Genomic DNA, 9,101 nt, shown 5'->3' with positions numbered 1-9,101 from the left:
TTCACCTATCAGATGAGAAAAATCTCATATATAGAGAACTTATAAAAGATGAGGGCAAGATCGTGAGTTGGACTTTGTTGGAAGAGTTTTCTATGATCCATGTGGGACTTTCCTCAGTCACATTACAGAGTATTTCTCATCCTTTTTACTTTTGTTTTTGTTTTTCATTTGTTATTAACATAACTTATTCTTTGTTTCTGTTTTCTTCTCAGTGGCTCAGGAAATAAATAACGCCACCGTGCTGGTCATTGAAGAAACGTCTAGGATGATGAAATCTCGGCTTGCAGGGCTAGATACCCGTGGGAAGGCTACTGAGCGCAGTTTCCTGAGGAAGCAGAAAGAACCTGCGATAAAGGCCTTCTCATCTGGAACTGAGGCCACAACCATTCCTGCTCCTCTCCCTACGGGCTTATTTCAACCTCTCTGGGGATTCTGTCGAGGGGACACCGTGGTTGGCTCCACGAAGCATGCTTGGGATTGGTCCTACCATTCCATTACCCCTAAGGACTTTACAGATGTTGTGGCTGGTCAAGACCTAGAGCGAGTGAAGCTCATGGGAGCTCAATCCAACGCTTCTGTATGCCTTTTCCCTATTTATTTTATTCATCTTTTTGAAGCATTACTCTTGCCTTATCTCATGTTTATTTTTGTTTCAGACTAATGCTCATTTTCAAGCAGTTTTTCGACATGCTGAATCTTGGAAGAAGGCTTCGGAAAAATCCGACAGGGCCTTAAGGAAGCAGAAGGTCAAACATACTGCTTTGGAGATGAAAATGAAGCATAAGGAAGAAGAACTCTTGGAGGCCAAAGCAGAGTTGGTGTAGTTTAAAGCTGAGAAGGATGAGATTATTGATGCATATTTGGATACAGAGGAGTTTACTCAGTCTGTGAAGGTTAGAGATAACACGGTGTTTCCCAAGTTCTTTAGGACTGGTTATGGATTGGCCCTCGGGACCGTAAATGATGCTTGTCCCGATTACTATCCTTGTCCAGATTATGAGTCCCTCCTTTAGAGGTTTCGTGCTTGCGTGGTGGTTTCCGAGAACGTTCCTCGCACTGAGCTCTTTCTTTCTCCCGAGTCATCTTCCAGGGCTGCCATAGAGGAGTCCAGCTCTTCTTTTGGTGAGAGCGGCACTGAGGGGATATCCATCGAGAGTGAGGGAGAGGATGGCATTGACGTTGAGGGTTCTCCCACTCACTGATATATTTATTAAGCCCTGTGTGGCTGTTATTTATTTAGAACTCGTGCTTTTATACATTAAACCATCGTCCTTGCTTTTTATGCATTGAACTATTAAATTTATCTTCCTTTACGCAGTTTTATTTTCTCATCACAATTCCATGCTTCACAGAAACTTAATGGCATAACTGAAAACTTCATAAATTTCATAAATCTTTGGGATTCATCCCTTACATAGATTTTTGTAAACTAAACTCGAGAAATCCTATTGAACTGAAATATAAAATCCTAAGAAGCCAAATCTCATGGTTTTTATGAACCTTATTGCCAATATGTAAACTCTCCTTTTCAAAGGAACTATATATAATAGGTCTTAAGGTTTTGAGCATGCCAAGTCCTTGGTACTTCATTCACATCCATAGTTTCCAACTTGTAGGATCCTCTTCCTTGAACGCTCTTAACCTTGTATGACCCTTCCCAATTTGGGGCGAGTTCTCCTTTCTACCCTATTCTAGAGGCTTCCACCTTCCTTAAGACCAAATCTCCTTGCTTGAAGAATCTTTTTTTCACCCTTAGGTTGTAATAGAAAGAAGCTTTCTTTGATATTCCATAATCTTTGCATGTGCTTCATCCCACACTTCATCTATTAAATCCAGGGCTAACCTTTGTCCTTCCTCATTTTCTTTAGCATTGTATGCTTGGATTCTCGGAGATGAATGTGATATCTCCACTGAAACGACCGTTTTTGCCCCATATGCTAACATAAAGGGTGTTGCTCCTATCATGACTCTACATGCGGTCCTTTAAGCCCAAAGTATTGGAAGTATCTCATCCACCCAGTTGTTCTTGGACTTCTCAATCCTCTTCTTTAATCCATCTAAGATAATTCTATTTTCCACTTCCGCTTGCCCATCGGCTTGAGGGTGGGCTACGGAAGTGAACCGTAGTTCAATCTCATTATCCTCACAGTACTTCTTGAATTCCTCATTGTTTAATTGTGTTTCCGTTATCGGGTTACCAAGATGTGAGGAATCCCAAATCTGTAAATGATATTTTCTCACAGGAATTATGCAACCTGCTTGGTCGTAATTTTGGCCAAAGGCTTGGCTTCGATCCATTTAGTGAAGTAGTCAATAGCCACAATCAAGAACTTCCTTTGCATTGTGGCCATGTGAAAGGGCCCGAGAATATCCATTTCCCACATGGCGAAGGGAATGGGAAAATATATGGAAGTTAGCATCTTGGGAGGCTTTTGAACAACCGGTGCATGCTTCTGGAAATGATCACAATTCTTCACATAGTCTTTGGCATCAGCCATCATTTCCGGCCAAGAGAAGCCTAAACGAGTTATCTTGTGCGCAAGGGCCCGGCCTCCCAAGTGTTGTCTGTAAATACCTTCATGTACTTCTTTAGGGGCCAATCGTGCCTCGTCGAGCCTAAGGGATCTAAGATAAGGAACCACATAAGATCTCTTGTATAGGATTCCGTCGATCAAAGAGTATCTCAGTGCTCGCACAGCCAACTTTCGTGCTTCCATCACACCATTTGGAAGCCAGCCAGTTTGGATATGGGCCTTAATGAGATCCATCCACGATCCCCCAAGCCAATGGGTGCAAAAAACTTAACATTAATGCTTCGTGTTTTTTAATACACGAAAGTACACACTCCCGAAACTTTCTTCCACCTCCGAAGAGGCAAATTTGGACAACACATCCGCCTTTGCATTTTCTTCTCTTAGGATATGCTCGACATGGCACTCGTCAAATTGACTCATCACAACTCTCACTAGGCGTACATACTTTTCCATAGTCTCGTCCCTTGCTTCGAATTCCCCCTGACCTAAAAGATCACAAGCTTCGAATCTCTACAAACTTTCAAGTTTTTGACTCTCAATATCCCAGCTAGTCCTAGTCCAGCTATTAGAGCTTCGTACTCAGCCTCATTATTTGTGGGAGGAAAATCTAACTTCATAGCGTATTCAATTAGGAATCCATTAGGACTTTGTAAAACTAGATCTTTTCCACTTGAATTTGTTTTTGATGTTCCATCAAAATAGAGTACCCAGAATTCCTTATCCTTGATATGTTCTCCTTCATTCTCCTTTTTGCCCTCCATGCCTTGAGGTATAGCATCTTCCTGCCCCCCGACTTCTTGGTTGGGGATGGTACACTCAACCACGAAGTCAGCCAAGGCCTGAGCTTTTATCACCGTCCGTGGCTTATACTTAATGTCAAATTCCCCCCGCTCTACGGCCCATTTGATCAGCCTTCCACTGGCTTTAGGATTGTGAATGATGTTTCTCAGAGGCTGATTTGTTAGCACCTCAATCTTATGAGCTTGGAAGTAAGGACGCAACTTCCTTGAGGCCATCAACTAGGCCAAAGCAAACTTTTTTATGGTCGAATAATTCAACTCAGCCCCATGCAGAATCTTAATGATATAATATATAGGAATTGAACTTTAAGCTCCTCATTCACCAATACGGCGCTCAGGGCATTTTCAGAGACAGCCAAGTATAAGTACAGGGTCACATCCAAGACTGGTTTAGCCAATAGAGGTGCTTCACCCATATATTTCTGCAACTCTTCGAATGCCATATGACTTTCATTAGTCCAAGCGAAGCCTTTTACTTTCTTTAAAGCTTTGAAGAATGGTAAGCACTTGTCCCCGAACTTAAAGATGAAACGTCCTAAAGCTGCAACCATTCCGGTAAGTTTCTGAACATCCTTTACGGAACGTGGAGGTTCCATGTCTAAGATGGCCTTTATCTTTTCTGGATTGACCTCAATTCCCCTCTTAGAAAAATTCCCCTCTTAGAAACCATCAATCCTAGAAATTTTCCAGATGCTACTCTGAAAGCACACTTGGTTGGATTCAACATCATTTTGTGATATCTTAAGACCTGAAAAACTTCCCTCAGGTGGATTACATAATATGTCTTCTTGAGACTCTTGACTAACATGTCATCTACATAAACCTCCTTGGTCTTCCCAATAAGGTCCTTAAAAATCTTGTTTACCAATCTTTGATATGTGGCTCATGCATTCTTGAGACCAAATACCATAACGAGGTAACAAAAAACACCAAAGTTAGTGATAAATAATACTTTGGGGATGTCATATTTATGCATCTTGATCTGATTGTATCCGTTAAATCCATCCATGAAACTCAGCATATCGTGCCCCGCGGTAGCGTCTATCAGAGTGTCTATCCTTGGGAGAGGGAAACAATCCATCGGGCATGCATCATTCAGATTAGTGAAATCAATACACATTCTTCATTTTCCATTAGCCTTCTTTACCATTACAGATTTTCTAACCATTTTGGAAACTGTATCTCTTCAATGAAACCAGCCTCCAAGAGCTTCTCAACTTCTTGTTTGATAGCTTCCTGCCTTTCAGGGGCAAAACTCTTTTTTTTTTACTTTACAATCTTTCAATTCAGATCCACATTCAACTTGTGGGTGATCAACTCCGGATCTATATTGGGCATATATGCTGCCGACCATGCAACAACATCATTATTCTCTTGCAAGAACCTTATTAAATTTCCTCCAAGGGGCTCCTCCAATGATGCTTCAATGAAAGTTACTTTCTCGGGATCCTCGGGAACCAAAGGGATCGGGATCAAATCTTTGACCTGTTTTCCTTGCTTCTCATCATTCTCACGGATATCCTGATATTCGATGGGCACGAACTGTCCCCCGGCTATATCGGCCCTCAGCGAGGCTACATAATAGCTTCTGGTATCTTCTAGTCTCCTATTTCTTCTACTATCCCGTCTCTGGTTGGAAACTTGATTACGGAATGGTAGGATGAGGGGACTGCCTTGAAGGCATATATACATGTCCTCCTCATGATCGCATTATATGTTGATCAAGCCTTAACCACCATAAAATTCAACATCTGTGTGGCTTGTCTGGGATCCTACCCCATTATTAGAGGTAGTTTAATTATGCATTCGACCGAACATTCAACTCCAGCGAAACCATATATCGACATATCAGTTGGGGTTAATTGAGAATCATTGTATCCCATTCTTATGAAGGTATCATAGTGTAAGATGTCTACCGATAGTCCATTGTCTACAAGGACTCTCTTTACCAAGATGTTTCCTATGATTGGTGTTATGACTAGGGGATCGTCATGGGGAAACATGACCCCTTCCAAGTCAAAATCATCGAATGTCATTGCCACTCTTGTATTGACCCTTTTCGTAGCTTCTCCAATGATGTGCATGACTTCTCTAACATAAGCTTTTCTTGAGTTTTTAGACAATCCGGCTGCAGTCGATCCTCCAAAAATTGTATTAATCACTGGTCCTCGTGGCTGGGGATTGCGCCCCTGATCATCTTTCCATTATTATTTCTTTCTCCTCTTTCCGAATCTCCAGTATACCTACTCAATCTCTCTGTTAGATATTGAGTACAACACATGAGGGTGAATGTGTTTTCTTGATTTTTAGCCTTTTTAAAAGTTTGGATAATTGTTAATAAAGCAGTTTATAATTTGCAGAGATATTGTGTTTAACTGAAATAAAACAACAAGCATAATATTTCAAAACTCACTTAATTTGTATTAATTAAGTTTGTCTTTCTACAAATTTTGTGTTCTTAAAAATATAAGTACTCAACTTCTTCCTTGAGAGAGTACAAGAAAATTTAAATCTGTTTATTTCAACTAAAATAAAGGACCGGTGTTTACTTTATAGATTAGTAAACACGGGTTTACACAACATGAAATAAGATATATTAAACCCTTTTCTAAGCTACCTTTGATTCTTTCTATTTTTGGCTTAGTAAATCTTTGCAAATCTTGTAGGTCTGTGACCATCCTTTGTCAGTTAATCTTAGACATTGATCTTGTACTCTTCAAGCTTCTTTTGTATACTTTACAATCTAAGTGAATAGATCATTTGTTGATTGGTAATATTGAATCTTCAACTTGTCTATATTACTGTATTTGAGGTTTATGTCGAGATCTCCATTTTTTTCTATATAGAAGTGACATCTCGATAAGTTCTCTATAAGTGTATTTGTCTTGTCGAGGTCTCTGAGTTCTCTATAAGTGTTCTTGACTTGTCAAGGTCTCTAGATCTCTATATGTAGAGATGACTTGTCGATATATCTGATATCTCTATATACATTTTGACTTGTCGATAATGAGAAATTGACTGGTCGATATCTCTAATCTTCACATCTTCACACTACGCCATGAATTGGCCTATAGCAACATCAAGAAAATGTTACAACAGGCCCAAAACAATGTTACCACAGCCAGAAAAAGCCCTAAGGGAACATAAAAATTAATTTGCTTTTTTTCGAGTTACCTTTGGCCCTTAAGGTAACATTATTTTTGCCCTGGTGTAACATTCACATTTTTGTTACAATAGCTGTCAAAGGTAACATCAATCTATGTCTATAGTATCATAATATATATGTTACCTTTGCACTTAGAATTTCCAAAAAAAATGGGGCCCACCGGTGGGCCCCACAGGTGGGCCCCATTTTGGGCCCACCGGTGGGGCCCACGTGTGGGCCCCACATGTTAGGCCCCATTTGTTTGCAAAGATAACATACATAATGTGATACTATAGACATACTTTAATATTACCTTTGATGCATATTGTAACAGTAATGATTTGTATTATACCAATTTCTTTGTAACATTTAAGTACCCAATGTAACATATTTTTCAAAAAAAAATTTGACAGGAATGGTTTGTAAATTCAACATGCCATAGAACCTGGTTTTCATCCAAGTCAACAAAATAAAAAATTTAAACCAAACTCCAAATTAGTTTTCACAAACCCCACCAAATACTACAGTTTTCACACAATTCACCAACTCCACATACTCAAAAGAATAGGTACTTAGTCTAGGACGATAAATAAACATTTGAAAGCTAGTACGATAACACTTTGTACTAGTATATGTAAAAAGGTACACATCTAAAATCTAAAGTTCAGAGCCTCCAATAACTGGTGTGAGGTAATTGTCATCATCGCTAGTTGTGCAGAAATCTTGATGATTGATTGTGATGTCTGGATTTGCGTCGGCTATTTTTTTTAAGTAACCAGGCCATGTTCTCCTGCACCTTCTTGTTGACTTGCATATCCACTTCTTATTCTACCTTCTTGGTCATCGATGCCTCGACTTCACTCACCAGAATCTGCTTTATCTATCCTGCCAACTCCAGTACATAAGTGTTTATCAAACAGCAGTACTGGAGTAACCTTTTGTAGCATCAGGACATCTTCCATGGAGCTAAGATGGCCCATGTTTTTTTCCATCAGAAAGTAGTTCCTTGTTGGGATCTTTGCTCATACTGATTTTTTCTTTAATCTATTTCTACATACCAGAAAAATAAATGAACACTCGGTCACACAATAATTTAAATGCATCACTAACTTATTTTAAAATAATCGAACAATTTAAACCAATTAAATTCACAATTAGTAATCATTAAATCAAAAATACATTTAGGTACATAAATAAATCTACTAAACACCAAACAAATCACAAAACACAACTAATTAACCATCTTGCGACATTAACGGATATTCCGAAGCACTAAAATTAATAAAAAAGACTTACAATCTTGTTTTTTATTTCTTTAGTGTTGGTCTTATACTCACGACCATCAGTACGCTCATGATTCTTAACAAATACCTCTGCTTCCAGTGGTGGACACTGATTCTTTGTCTTTTTTTTTAACAAAAATGAACAAGTTAGGCAAAAGAAATATAGAAAATTAATTTCGAGATTTATAACAATATATGTAACCCGAAGGTCGCCCACATTCATATATTTGCATAACAACTAGATTATTGAGGTTAATTTGCATAATTGAGATTATGGCCTATATAAATTTTATGTTTTTCATTCATGATAAGTACTAACATACCATATTGTTTCGAATTTGTGCGAAGTCTTTGGACCAGTAGTGTGCGTGTCTGTATACTCACATCGACTTCTTACATTTGTCGCTGCTCTTTTCTATAAAAATGTGAAGTACCTTTGTGTCACTTAGATCAAATATAAATATAGAATTAAATATGAAATTTCAAGGGGAATTAGGAAACCTTTTTGCTTTCACCATTCCAGTACTCCAGCAACATCTTGAAACTCTTAGGGGGAATATCATTTGGCCTATTTTCCAGCCGTTCTTCATCAGTTTCAAATGCTTTATAATGTGCCTTCTTAATTCGGCTCTAACGTGTCTTCCAAGATGACTGAATGGTTTTCAACACCCATGTTTCACATTCATCAGGTATAATGTATCTTTGTTGGAAAAAGTCAAAAAAGGGAAAACACACAAGTACAGTTAATCAAAGATAATGTTGCAGAAAAATAAATCACGATAATTGAACAATGTATGTGATACCTTGACATAATTCCATAATGTATTTTTAAAGTTCTTGGAACATCACGCCAAGAAACATAAGTAAATGACATGCATCGCTTCACGAGTTTCCCTCAGAAGTTACTAAGTTCAAAAATTACTTTGTCCTAATCTGAAACGGGTTGGAACCTTTCATTCATCTGAAGGACAACTTGATGGTCCATATTTATGGTATGAACCTTATCCATCCCCGTCGGTCCTCTCAGCCTTTTAGGAACTTCAACTACATGTATTTATGAGCAAAAATTACTTGCAGGAAAATCAAACAAAGTAGGAATATTATAATAAATTTGATTATATTTATGGGTGTTTTTCTAATATGTCCTCTTTTAAAAATTGATCTATAAAGATGTCTTATTTTTAGTTTTTATTTTTTTAATGGGTGTCCTTATAATAAGCAGCCCTTATTTTTTAGCTTATTTTTAAGTCAGAATAAGTTGTTTGATAGTGTTTGCATATTACGTTTTTTTAACTGATACATATTTTTAACGATTAAAATTTTAATTTAAAATTTAAAT

General features: G+C 38.1%; 1 long non-coding RNA gene across 2 annotated transcripts; it reads right to left on the bottom strand.

Annotated features, from left to right (window-relative positions):
* Positions 1-6,904: 6,904 nt before the first annotated feature.
* Positions 6,905-8,784, bottom strand: LOC141707898 (uncharacterized). Of its 2 annotated transcripts, none has more exons than XR_012569210.1 (4): positions 8,566-8,784; positions 8,264-8,462; positions 8,086-8,177; positions 6,905-7,529 (listed from the first exon to the last, which is right to left on the bottom strand). It is a non-coding gene; the product is annotated as an uncharacterized LOC141707898 (long non-coding RNA). The 2 variants fall into 2 exon arrangements; XR_012569211.1 differs by having other exon boundaries at positions 8,264-8,413.
* Between the last annotated feature and the right edge of the window lie 317 nt (positions 8,785-9,101).

This window comes from Apium graveolens, chromosome 2 (genome assembly GCF_009905375.1).
Source record: "Apium graveolens cultivar Ventura chromosome 2, ASM990537v1, whole genome shotgun sequence".
NCBI lineage: Eukaryota > Viridiplantae > Streptophyta > Magnoliopsida > Apiales > Apiaceae > Apium > Apium graveolens.
Note: the sequence above shows the minus strand (reverse complement) of the source record. Positions and strands in the feature narration are given on the sequence as shown.